Genomic DNA, 13,422 nt, shown 5'->3' on the forward strand with positions numbered 1-13,422 from the left:
CTGCTCTTCTGCACAGGATAAATGCCAACATATGCATGGGCCGTATCCACCACCCCAATCTGTTCCACGGAGAAAATAAAATCCCTAAATACGCTCCTTTGCGCAGCACAATTCACCCGTCTACAATAGAAAACCAGTATTCGGCTCTTCTACAGAGCCACAAGACCAAAAATGTAAACTGGTTTAGTGCAAAGCCACCTAGGAACGGCGCGGCCACGGTTAACCGCTCCCGTTCTCAGTGCCACGGGCGCGCTTCAATGTTCAAGTCCCGTCTTCCCGCTCGTTGAACGATCGCGAGTTGCTGAAGGGAATACGTAATCTCAGCAGTGAGCGTAACGTGCAACACTCTTTAGGAGAAGGAACGTGGAACTTTGCTAGGGTCCGTTTCTCGAATGGCACGGCAGTCACAATACTAACTAAGGGCTAGGCACTGGATGCATTTTCGCAGTTCTTCAAGTCCGCTAACCACTTGACGTAACGGTTGCTTACAGCTGCACCCGAAGTCCAGGTGCGTCACCCTATTCTGTATTTGTGCTGTCCACGTCTGCTTTTAGTGGACCGCATGGGAGCGTTTGGGGGACGTGGCAGTGGTGCTGTACACATTTTGGGCAGAATCTCTCAGGTTTATATAGTTTACCAATTATTGCTCTGTCACACAGGTTTAATATCAGAGTCTGGAGGCACAGTATCATCTGGTGGCAGTGCCGCCTGGTATTTTGTTTAATTACATCAGTTGCAGTGACTCAAGACTGAAGTCACAGAATGCTTTCGTTTATGAATACCCAGGGCTGGCTATGTGTGTCCCACGTGACATGCAGTCCTCAGCAAACTACAGTGACTTTGCTACGTTTTACCTTCAAGTTTAATTCATATGATGACTGTTCAAAATATGGCTCGGCTCTGGCGCATTTCGAAAATAATGTTTCATCTTCATTGGCACGTTAAACTACCCTTCTTACTAAAGCTTTCATAAGTAGCCATTATATATGCACAACCTTTAATGTCTAAGGAACGTTTAAAGTACATAGTTGTGTTCCTGGATACATGATACCGTTCTGGCCATGCTGTAATTTCACGTGCAAGATCCATAAAAGTTATTCCGTCAAGAAATTCTTATTGTTGTAAAGATAACTGTTATTTTATTTATAAACTGAAACTGCCTGCAACGTGGAAGTTTGTAATCAGTGCTGAGTCGGTAGATTCAAGTCGTTAATCGCTATCTGTTTGAGTTTAGCTGTTTTATGTTTGCCTTTCTTCTATCTCCACAGCACACAGCAGTCTGCATTCAACACAGACTTGAAACGAACTTTGTAAGTGTGAATTGAGTAGTTAAACATGGTTGTTTTGGTAAAGGTATGAGTGGGCGAATATTGTTGTATGGGTGGATTTGTGGAACAGTGGACGATTTGCCTATGGATGTATGCCGTGCTGGAAAAGGATAAAATGTATTCTAGGAACTCCTCCACTTCCTCTCCAGCAGGGGAAAGAGGGGAGAGTGGTCAGAGTGATGTGAGGAGAGACAAAGCCCCTTCCCAGGCTGTACAGAAGGCGATTCTGGAGGCGGGACCATGTCAGATATGTGGTGGGCAGAGGAATCTCAGAGCCCACGATATGCTGTCGAGCTCAGGCGGGCAGGATGTCTGATGATCCAGGGTCTCTTAGAAGGGTGGTCCTAAGCAGGAGAAACCCGATGCTCCAGAGCCAAGACACGAAAGCGGCAGACTGCAGCAGGAAAGCCGACCAGCGCAAGGGTGTGGCTCTGCAGTCCCTGGTGCTTTTCCGGAACGACTCTGCTAACACGCAGGTACGTTGTTGGATGACGAGGGACCTTTGAAGGATTTTGAGACACTCAACTTAAACATTACCGACAAGGCCAAGCGGCCAAATGGAGGATTTGCAAACCAGAATCCCTGAAAGGGGACAGAGACAATGTAACTCGGATACAGCAAATGAGGCTTAGCAGCACTTGAGACGCAGGGAAAATCGGAACCCCTGGAGTGGGTGAGACCAGTATAAGCATACAGCCAGCAATGGCCCACGAGAGGCTGAGGGGAATAACAACTTTGAAGGGACTAAGAACAACAATCGCCTACAGGAAAAGATTCTTGAGTTTGAGAAAGAACTGTGCGACTGTATGAGAATTCTGCTGAAGGGTTTAGGCGCTCCCTTCTAATCAGGTGTTCAAAGAATACAAAAGTTGTTTGATTTTGGACTGTGTCCAAACTGGTTGAGGGGGACATAAGTCCTTCTCAATAGAATACCTGAGAAACGAAGACTGTTTCTTTTGGCCTATCTTCAGAGACTTGGACTGAAGCCAAAAGTTGAAGAGAACTGAAACTACTTAAAGGGGTGGTGGTCAAGGGTCAGGCATCCCAATGGGTGCCTAACACTTCCATAAACCGATTTGTGTTTCATTATTGCTAGTGGTAGAGCAGGTTATAGGATAGAGTAGATTTAGGACAGAGGACTATTGTTGTTTTGAAGACATCCTGGGAAGCACCTTCTTTATTTTTTTCTCCACATTGTTTCTCCACATAGGTATTTCTTAAAGTAAAGTCAAACCCTAACATATTTTCGTGTCCGTCTATGTCTGATATACCATAAGGTGCAGGGCAATTATTTAAATCCCCAGAGGATTGCAGTTGCCACCTCCTATGTGTGAATAGGGCTGCCCCGTGGGAGTGATCACTTGAATGCCGTATGAACTTGGCCTCAGGTCAATGTGTCCTAATTTATTGTGTACCCTGTGGTAGACTCCCCTTTTTCACCTTTTGTGAACTCGCCATGTCTTTCTTTTTTTTTTTTTCGAGTTGTATAGAATTAGCTATGCAAATTCGGAAGAGTAATTTCAAATATCATGGAAGAACGTAGCTCTGGCTTCCGAGAGAAGATGGCTGCACCATCCCAAGTCAAAAAGGAACATCTTCCTGGAATCATTCTGGAGTCATCCGGTGACTCCGTCCTAGAGTCATCCATGGCTAGTTGAGGGAGATCATCTGAAACCATCCTGAAGTATGTGTATAGGCTGAATATGTAAATGAGATGACTCTAGATTTATCACAGAAACTACTCCAGGATGAGTTCTTATTACTTCCAGTGATCTTGTATTACTCCGGGATGACCCCCATGGCAATTTCAGGATGGGTGGGGATTACTGTTCAGTAAGAATTGGTGCAGTCACCGTGTGAGACTACACAACACTTATCTGCTTGGTATTAGGTAACCCACCTTTTGGTATAGGTCTGTACTACGCAAGTTGGTAGTGTGACTGAGCAGCCAGGCCTATCTCAAGAGGGGTAAATGTGAGCTGTAGACCTGTACACATGAAATCCATAAATACAAGTAGCCAAGTAACACTTGCGCTCAAGGTTTCAGTTATAGTTATTTATTTAACATCCATTTTTAAATAAGCATTCTTTAAAAAGGCTATACATGTAACAATGTAAATATACTTTAAAGGTACTTTTCTGAATCGGAACAAGTTCATGGATGATCTTTGGATATGCTTCCTACACTATTGCTACACCCTCAAGTGACTTCAATCACAAGGACAGTAATGGCATTTATATATCACACTAGTTATACTTTGCAGATTCTGATGTTACAGAAAGGAAAGGTTAGGGAAGGAAAAACGTTAGACAGGTTCTCCCTATATGTGAGGACAACTAAATCTTCCAATGAAATCTAGATACGCCTTTCCTACAACAAGCTACCACCTATGAGGGACAAACCGTTTCAAAGTCAATGGAGTAGAAGAGTCTTCATGGAGCCAGGACAGCCAAAGTCAATTGGAGCACAGTCCATGGATCTGTTGCACTTCTTCGATCAAAAGTCTTGCACAAAGCTAGAGAGTTTGTTAAAAAAATGCACTTGTAGGGTCACAAGCTGTTAAACCTGTGAAAAGGGAGTTGAAATCCACTCTGACAGGTAAGCACTGCAATTCCCAACTGAGGAAAGCACAGCTAACCGACAATGAGGTGAGTACCCCAAGCCTAAACAGTACCTCTGGTTTGAAGAAGAGTGGTCTAGCTGAATTCCTTCTTGCTACAGCGGTGCAGACCCTTGTTCCTGAGCCTCGGTCGTGGGGACAAGAGGGAGGACGTCTGGAGTGCTCCAGTGGTGGTACTTGGGAGGTCGTTGGCAACTACGGGCTCTTTTCAGTTCGGCGGCACTTTGCGGTGTCAGCGCTTAGCAAACAGCACCGTCTCGGATACCCATTGGACTTCTTCATTCCTTGAGTCCTGCACTCTGGTGAGGGGACTCTGGATCTGGTTGTCCTGCTTCTGGAGGTTCCTTGGGAGACTCCTGGAGATTCTAGCCGGTTTCAGTACCGCTTCAGACGTTTCACTCGACTACGGATACTCAACCCCTGATATTGTGCTTTCGAAGCAACAGAGAGGCACAGCAAGTCGAGGGTTATGGTCCAGTGTAGTTTGTCTCAGAGTTAGTTGGTCCCATTAACCCAAGGGGAGAAGTCGTTCCGTCCGGAGCTTCTCTGTCGAGGTGAAAAAGTTCAGCATAGCAGCAGTGCTTCACCGGGCAACTCAAAGGTCCAGGAGGATGCAGCAAGCTTTGTTCAGTTTCTTTGTCGGGTGTTTCTCCCAGTGGTCAACTCTGCCTGTAGTCCCAAAACCCTCGCCTTTCAAGCAGGTTTCTTCCATTCTTGCACAGCATAGGCTGTCAATCACACAGCAGGGTTGGGTTCCTGAAAAGACAACCAGCCAATCGGGACTAGTTGCATTCAGGCATTCCTACTGACAAAGGACCGGGGAGTTTCGGGACCCTCTCTCACATCCTGTCCTTCCAGACACACTGTAGCCAGAGGCAGGCTTCAGGGCTGAAGCCCGCCAAAGGCAAGACAAACTAAGGGCTCAAACCTGTCAACGCACAGAGTAAAACCCAAGAAAGACCTCACAAACAGAAAATGGCAAAAGAAGAAGACAAGGGCCATTTTGACAAAATGAGTCACCCATGGGTGCTGTACTGCAGCTGTAGGTTCAGCCTGTGGTAGAAAAGCACAACGGTAGGAAAAATTAAACCACTGCCACTAGCCATTTAAAGTAGTGATGGTAACATAAAAATGGTACATGAGAATGTAGGATAAGGGGCTACTAGGTAACCCCCCAGCACACCCCATAAGATGGTGTGTGCTGGATCTACAAAGAGAAAAGGTAAGTAAAGTCAATTTCACTTTACTATTCTTGGAAACGGTAGTTCACACAAGGAAATTTCTTTAAACTGTATGAGAAATCTAAAGGATTTCTCAGTGATACTGCATTGAAGGTGCTGTGTGTCACCATACAAAAAGCAGATGCCTATGGAGTTTGTCAGACTCCAAAAAGAGTAAAACACAAAATCCAAATCGGGTCAAAACACAGAGCATGAGAAAAAGGTCTCACTCACTCCAGGATTAAAATTAAAAAGTCAAGTCCAGCAACAGAGATTACATTTAAGGGAGAAGCTATGTTCCCATAGTTCTCTATGAAGTTCCTGTAATACCCAGTGAGACCTAGGAAGGCTCTCACTTGAGTCTGAGTAGTGGGGGTGGCTCAATCGTGTACTCTGCTAGGCAATGGCCTAATATCACCTCTTCTTACCTCGTACCCAAGGCTGACCACTTTACTGTGACCAACTTGACATTTACTAGCTTTTATGATCAGATGGGCCTGTTCCAGAGCCTGCAAAACATATCCTAGGTGGTGAAGGTGCTCTTCCCAAGTGGGGCTGAACACTGCAATGTCAACCAAGTATGCCATGCAGAAGTCATCTAACCCATTCAGAGCTTGATTCACCATCCTCTGAAATGGAGCAGGTGCATTCTTTAGTCCAAAAGGAATAACCTTGAACTGGTCTAAGCCTCCTGGGGGGGAGAATGCATTTCTCCTTGGCATGGTCTGTCAGAGCTATTTGCCAATATCCTGAGGTCAAGTCAAATGTACTGAGGAACTTGGCTGAACCAAGTTTGTCCACCAGCTCATCTGTCCTGGGTAAAGGATGGGCATCAGTCATGGTGACTGCATTAAGAGCTCTATAGTCCACGCAGAATCTCAACTCTTTGGTTCCTACCTTTGGTACTAGTACTACTGGACTGGCCCATGGACTTGTAGATGGCTCAATAACCCCAAGGTCAAGCATCTTCTTGACCTCCTCCTTTATATGAGCTCTGACATGATCCGACATTCTGTTACCCCTGCTTTTGACAGGGAGACTGTCACCAGTGAGAATATCATGCTTGCCCCAAGGGGTCAAGCCTGGCGTCAGTGAAAACAGGGAGGCAAACTGATTCAACAGAGCCTTGTGCTCCTCGTGTTGTTGCAGAGTCAAATCTGAAATTTCATTCCTTCAATTTCTCACCTGAAGGTTGTCCCCTGGTAGATCAGGGACAGGCTCACTCGCCTCCTCTTCTTGATCAGAGGCTAGAAGCAAAGCTCCTAGTTCTGGTCCGGAAACATAAACCTTCAGACGGTTAGTGTGATAGACCCTAGGGCTCTCATTCCTTCAAAGGTGTGTACTCTGTACCCCTTAACCCAACCATCTAAGTTCTTCAAACACCTCTTAAGGTACTGGGAAGGAATCTTCCCAAATCGGGCGGCTATTAATGCCAGCTCAACTGACTCATAATCCTTTCTATCACTGGCACCCAACTCCATAACAGCATCACAGCCATTCAGGGGGAACCTAGACATGAGCCATGGAATCAGATTATCCCCGCTTATTCCTTGCAGACTATAGGTGTATTCAAACATACTCAGCCAATCCAATACATCAAGTTGAGGTTCATACATACTCACTGCTTCTTAAGGCAGGCAAGGCCTCTTGGGACTAGTAGACCTAGAAGACACTGAAAGGGAAGCAGATTCGAGAGTTATTTTCCTCATTTTCATTTCATGCTGCATTTCTTTTTCCCTTAGTTTCACCTCTTGATGTTTGTTTTCAGATTGCACATCCAGTTTCTTGGACTCCATTTTCAAGTGAATTTGAAGTGAAATATATTCTGGGCTTAGATTTGGACCATTTGGGGTCACAATGAGAAGTGACTGAGGTATAGGGACAGGTTCTGGAAGAGGATGGCTCCCTTCTGGAGACTCCTCTACCTCCTCTAACTACGTTTGCAGATTGGAGTTTGACTCTAAACTAGCATCCTCATCGTTATTTTCTACGTTATTGTGGTTCGTAAGTGTTACAGGCCTACTACCCAAGCTTTGGCGATTTAACCTTACAATCAATTCAAATGTTTTACTTTCAGAGTCAGACCCCTACTTTTACACATCTCTCAGCTGTTCTACTGTCAGGCCAGTGAGGGCTGACTCATTAAAGTTATCCATATTTGACATGTTACAGTTGCTTATCTTATTGGTGGAGCTTAGCCTTGTGGCTGGTTTAGTTGGGCACAAGTACAACAAATAGTCAAGGGGCGTGGCTTGCAGCCATGGAGTAGGTTGTCTCCAAGGACTGCTCCCGCCGGATCTTGCAAGATCCAAGCAATAAGTAAGCTTAACTGCAATTAGGTCCAGTAACATAGAAAATCATGGGGGAACCAACTGGAAGTGCCTAGCTGAAGGAACATATAGTGGAGTCCATGGTCACAGCCTGAGATGGGCGTGAAGAGAGGGACTGCGGCTGGCGTCCGAATTCTAAGATGGTGACCGGAACGCTGTGGAACTCGAGCCGGTGAGGGTGAAGCTGCGAAGCTGCGAGGAGCTTAAGAAAGTGAGTCGGAGCACCGGAGGAGCAGGAGAAGAAGGTTGGGGGCCGTGGCAGGTAGCGGAGGATGGCCCACAGCAGAGGAGGGATGCTCACGGCTCGGTGAGCATGGACAAAGGAGACTGAGAGGTGAGCCCCGTAGATCCCTGCAGGTAGGGCTGGCAGCAAAGTAAGCACGAGGAAGGGAGCGTGCATCCCTCCTTCCATGGAGCCTGCGTTCAAAGGCAGCGCGGGAAAAGGAAACGGCAGTTGCAGGCCGATCAGGCAGCGCAGTGACAATAACATACTGCAATTGGGGTCAGAACCCCGGTCATCGGCTTCTGGGGGCACAGAGATAATTCATTAGCCGGCACTGAGGAGGAAGCCCACACAACGGAGGACCGTGGAACTGGGCACAAGCCGGGTCCAAAGACAGCAGTGTACTCCAGGGAGCAGGAGGTTTTTTTTTTTTCTTTTTTTTTTTTCTTTTTTTTTTTTTTAACACGGCTAAGGGAACTAAAGGCATATAAAACTGATGGGGGGGGGGGAGGGTCCACCTCCATTCCAGAAGGCCTCGAACCAAATGAGCAGAAGTGGGGGCACAATGCAGCATGGATAAAGGACCATGTGGTGACGCAGGAGAAAGAGCTTATGGTCCCCATGGACTGCAGGGATCTTTCAAACTCACAGTATTCCGCCCAGGATCTTTCCGGAGGAGCCTTGGGTAGACGGAAACTACAGCCAGCCACTGATGAGCTACACAGGCTGGATGCTACCCAAACAACCCAAAAAGAAGATAAATCAACCCACTCTGGATAGCTTTGCCAAGACCATGCTGCAAACTCCAGAAAGAAGCATGACATCAGCGCAAGCGAAAGAGAGAGGGACCAGGGAAATGCACAACCAAGTGATGCAAGCAATAGCAGATTTGACGACCTCCGAACACAGATCGAAGCAGTACAAATAGATGTAGGATTGCTACGGCAGGACATGCGCAGCTTGGCGGAAACTCACTAACAGCCTGGAGACCCAAGTAAAGGAGAATACAGGAACGCTCCAGGAGACGCATGCCGATAGCCACGTTCTGCAACAGAAGATCAGCCTGGTTAAAAATGGGGTCGAGGCGGTAGAGGGGAGAGCCCAGAGAAATAATAATAGTGTGCCTTCCGGAGGTGGAAGAAGGCACAGACCCCACAGCATACATTGAGAACATGCTACTCCAGGAAATCGGACTCGGAAACTGTACACAAGGCTTCATGTTCGAGAGAGCACACCGGGCACTGGTTAGGCGCCCTCCTCCAGGAGCACCCCCAGACCAATTATCAGGTCCTGAATTACAAGGATAGGGAGAAAATATTGGCCTACTCCAGACAAGGGGGAGAACTGAAGAGCGCATCGGCGGAACTGGAAGTCTACCCCGATTACACCTTTCAAGTGCAGAAGAGCCGGGCACAATTCTTGGCAGCTAAAGCCAGGCTTAGGACGGCTGGATTGAAATACATGCTGATCCACCCAGCACGACTTAAGGTCATGCGCAAAAATGTCCCGATTCTTCGAGGTCCCGGAGGAGGCGCAATCATGGATGGACAGAGAGAAAATAGGACTCTGCGATGGACTCTGCGATGGAACAGACAACCAACGGAGGCGCAGAGAAAGTCCAACGCAACCAGTGCCTAGAAACATTTAAAGAACCCTGGGCTGTAGATGTGATCCTGCACGACTCAAGGTGCACACCAGGACAATCGGGCCCGTGCTGGAGGACCAAATCTCTTCAGGGTGGGCCCTTGATGCTTACATGTCTACCTCATGGCTGGCACTACCGCTAGTCAATATTTCACACTACAAGGGAGGAGACCTGAAACATGGCTGCTGCTGATGCACCCTCCAAGTTCTTTCTTTGAAGGGCACTCGTTTATGGTGCCCACTCGCTCCTACAAGGGGGGAGAAGCGGATAAGCCTGACTGGAAGTAACGTCGCTGGGCAGTTGTTTTTTGGTGACGTAGTTGGCGATGCCAATGGGGGGGGGGAGCGAACGGATCTTGCTAGCATGCTTAATGAAGTAGAATAGTAGCACAGTAACTTTGTCAGGGACACTGCATGGGAGGCAGGGGGAAACCGCTGTTGTGTTAGATGCAGACGCAGATGGACGGTTTGTGGGGGATGGGGGAATCATGGCAGGAACTGTAAACGTACTTGTATGGAACCTGAGAGGGTTAAACGCTTAGGTTAAGAGGAATAGAGTTTACTCTTACCTGATGAGATGCAAAGTGGACAAAGCCTTATTGCAGGAAACTCACCTTACGGCTGAATACTAGGCACTGTTAGCAAATAAATGGTGGGGGCGAGTGTTCAGGTCTCTGTATTCTGCATATGCCTGGGGGGGTCCTAATATAGATAGCCCGCACGGTGCCCTTTGAGGTCACCCACATTAAAACAGATAACGAGGGCAGGATGCTATTAGTGCAGGGCCTCCTTGACCACGCAGATATTTGCCTGGTTAACACATATGCCCCCAATCATAATGCAACTGTGTGTTTCAGATGCTAACATCATATGGGGTGGGGGTGGTGATTTTAACTGCATGTTGAACCCGTCCTTCGATGGATCTGATGCTAAATACGTCAAACCCGCTTCACCAGATAGGACACTACAAACACGTTTAGACTCATTTGCATTAGTGGATGCATGGAAACTACTCTACCCGGATACTAGGCACTGTTCGCACTACTCAGCGCCGCACACAGTGCACACAATAGATAACCTTTTTGTGGGTCTGGAGCTGGCACACCTCATCACACCTGTGCATTATAAGGGTAGGGTCCTGTCGGATCTCAGCCTGCAGTGGCAAAATGCACCCTCGAGAGCCCCAATTCCTACATTGAGACTCGGAAGCGAGTCCCTGAAAGATCGCCCATTCTGAGACTGCTTAAGGATAGTATCACAGATTATGTCACACAACGTTGGTAGTGTAACCTGTGCAGGAATTTTCTGGGAAGCGTTAAAGGTAGTAATTAGGGGAGCAGCCATTGCCGGGTCATGTGTTCTACAGGCAACAATTAACAAAGAATTGTGCTCTGCAGAGGAGCGACTGAGGATATTGGAGCAGTCCCAGCCAAAGCTACTGAGTGAGAATGCAGGGGTTTTAGAGTGTTGGCAGAAGTTGGGTAGGCATAGTTATGCGAAATACATGGAAAGGCAACACAAAGAGGGAGATAAACCTGGCCGACTGCTAGCATGGCTATATAGACAAAAGGAGAAACAGGGCCAGAGACGCACAAGTTATGGGGACCTATGCCATACTAAAACTGGAGTTAACGCCTTTCAAGCATTTTATAAAAATCTCAACCAGGAGGGTCCCCTGACATCAAGGGCTTAGCTAGATAAAGTGTTAGGGGAGATAGCACTTCCTAGTTTAAGCCAGGAAGCAAGAGAAACCCTCAAAGAGCCGCTTACACTGAAAGACATACAAAACACGATCATAGCATTACCGACAGGAAAAACCCCTGTATCAGATGGACTGCCTAGTGAATTTTATAAAGAATATGCACAGGAATTGGCCCTACATTTGCTCAAAACATTCAGACTCTTATGAGGCAGGCATCCTTCCCCTCAGTTTGAGGGAATCTATTATTATACCGCTTCTCAAGCCCCATAAGACTCCCAACGGAATGCAGCCCATAGAGGCCCCTATCGATGTTAAATTGGGATAACAAAATACTGACGTTGATACTAGCTAAGAAGCTAAAAAGGGTGATACATACCTTGGTACACCCGTCCAAACTGGCTACGTGCCAGGCCGTAGCCTGACTTGGAACCTGAGGAGTTTACACCATGTGATAGACAGCACAGCATCTTGGGAGGCCCTGTGTGCTAGAGGCACGCTGGACTCAGTGAAGGCATTTGCTTTAGTAAGGTGGGACTGGCTCTATGTGACTCTGCGTAGGTTTGGCTTTGGGCAGAGATACATAAAGTGGATACACAAGGCTGATGGGCCCGGTTGAAAACGGGTAAATGCATTTCTGAAGCATGAAAATTGGAAAAAGGGACAAGACAGGGCTGCCCGTTATCCCTGGTGCTTTACATCCTTGCCACAGAGCCGATAACACAGTACCTCAGAGCAGAATACATGGAGGCAGGCATAGAGACAGATGGGAGCAGGCATTTGATATCATTGTACGCTGATGATACGTTACAACCAGAATCCTGAAGACAGCCTAAAGCTACTACTAAAGGTCATGGCGCTGTTTGCCAAATTGTCAGGAATTGCAATCAGCACAGACAAGTCAGCCCTGTTCCCATTAGCTGGACTGCACCAGATAGAACATAAGGCACTGCCGGTCATCGCCCTGCAATGGAAAATGGCTACGTTTAGATATCTTGGGGTCAATTTGTATCACGGTCCAGCAAAAGAACACACACATAACACGTTGAATGTTCTAGAGGGCATCAAAGGCTCAATGAGGTTCTGGACCCAAGCTGCCCCTTTCAGTAATGGGGAGGGCGGCCCCGCTGAAGATGGTTGTATTGCCTAGACTGCGGCACTTCTTTGTAAATGCCCCATACAACATACCCAAATCCTTTTTTAAGGCACTGGATGGCATTTGTAGAGGTTTCCTGTGGTCGAATGGAAGGAATAGGATAGCGTTGTCCACATTGCATAGGCCGTACGAGGAGGGAGGCATCAGGACCCCATATTTTGAACTATATTATATAGCGGGACAGTTGCAATTTGTGGTAGACTGGCTTGCAGATGAGCCGACCCTGAATACAATAATGTTGCAGCCCATTGAGGCACACTACTACCTGAAGGAACTAGTATGGACTAGGAAGTCCTGTGGAGGCCAATGGTCGCACATGGTGTCCCTAGCGGTGAGCATGTGGGCGAGGGCACTCAGTGATGGGGTACATTGGGAATCTTATGGGGTGGCTACAGTGGGGGACCTAGTATGCGAGAACTCCTTTATACCCTTTGCCGAGCTAGTGGAGCATACAGGATTGCATACAGGCCAATATTTAATGTATGGCACAATCAAAGAGAGATCATACATAGGTGGCCTGCATACAGGGAGCTACAGGAGAAGCATTCCATAGTGGACACTCTGTATGACATATCAGAGGGAGGGCACACTATATCATGGATATATGACTTCCTACTAACCTGCCCCCTCCCCTTTGGCAATAAGGGGCAAATTGGAGGAAGATTTGGGTGAACCATTTATGGAGGCAAATTGGAAAGAAGTACTGAGATACCATAAGAGGGTGTCGTGGAATTCGTGAATACAGCTCATAAAAGTACCTATGATACACGGGGCCTATTTGACACCACAGAGGATTTCCAGGTTCCCGGGCTCAGAGGCGCAGGTGTGCCCCAGGTGCAGGATGGTTGATGCAGGGATGCTACACAAGTTTTGGGCATGTTCGGTGGTTGGCCAATACTGGTAGTAGGTGGTGGGCAGGCTGGTCAGAGGAAGGGTTCGACTAGATTTTCTTTCCCCGAGGGCATGCTTGTTGGGCTGCTTACCGCACCCCAAAAGAGCTCAATACTTGAGTAAAACAAAGGATTTGGCGTATATTCTAGCCAAACGCAGAATCACCATGGCATTGAAATCCCCCAAAAGCCCAGATGTCGAAGAGTGGTGGTGAGACCTGAAGAAATGGGCTTTGGCTGAAACAGCGGTATGGAAGGGGGCGGTAGGGGAGGGCGGGGGGGGAGACCATAACGGGAATTGCGGAATGGAA

At 47.4% G+C, this 13,422-nt stretch overlaps 1 protein-coding gene across 3 annotated transcripts in view; it reads left to right on the plus strand.

The window, feature by feature from the left end:
* The first annotated feature begins 344 nt into the window (after nucleotides 1–344).
* The window catches only part of SLC35C2 (solute carrier family 35 member C2), an 805,952-nt gene continuing 792,874 nt past the window's right edge, over nucleotides 345–13,422 (plus strand). The window contains exon 1 of one of the 3 annotated variants that reach the window (XM_069651204.1): nucleotides 345–508. The gene's annotated coding sequence lies outside the window, so the exon portion shown is untranslated. The remainder of the gene's footprint in view (nucleotides 509–13,422) is intronic. The other 2 variants (XM_069651206.1, XM_069651205.1) reach the window with 2 other exon arrangements.

The sequence above is a fragment of the Ambystoma mexicanum genome, chromosome 3p (genome assembly GCF_040938575.1).
Source record: "Ambystoma mexicanum isolate Mex_15411 chromosome 3p, UKY_AmexF1_1, whole genome shotgun sequence".
Lineage (NCBI taxonomy): Eukaryota > Metazoa > Chordata > Amphibia > Caudata > Ambystomatidae > Ambystoma > Ambystoma mexicanum.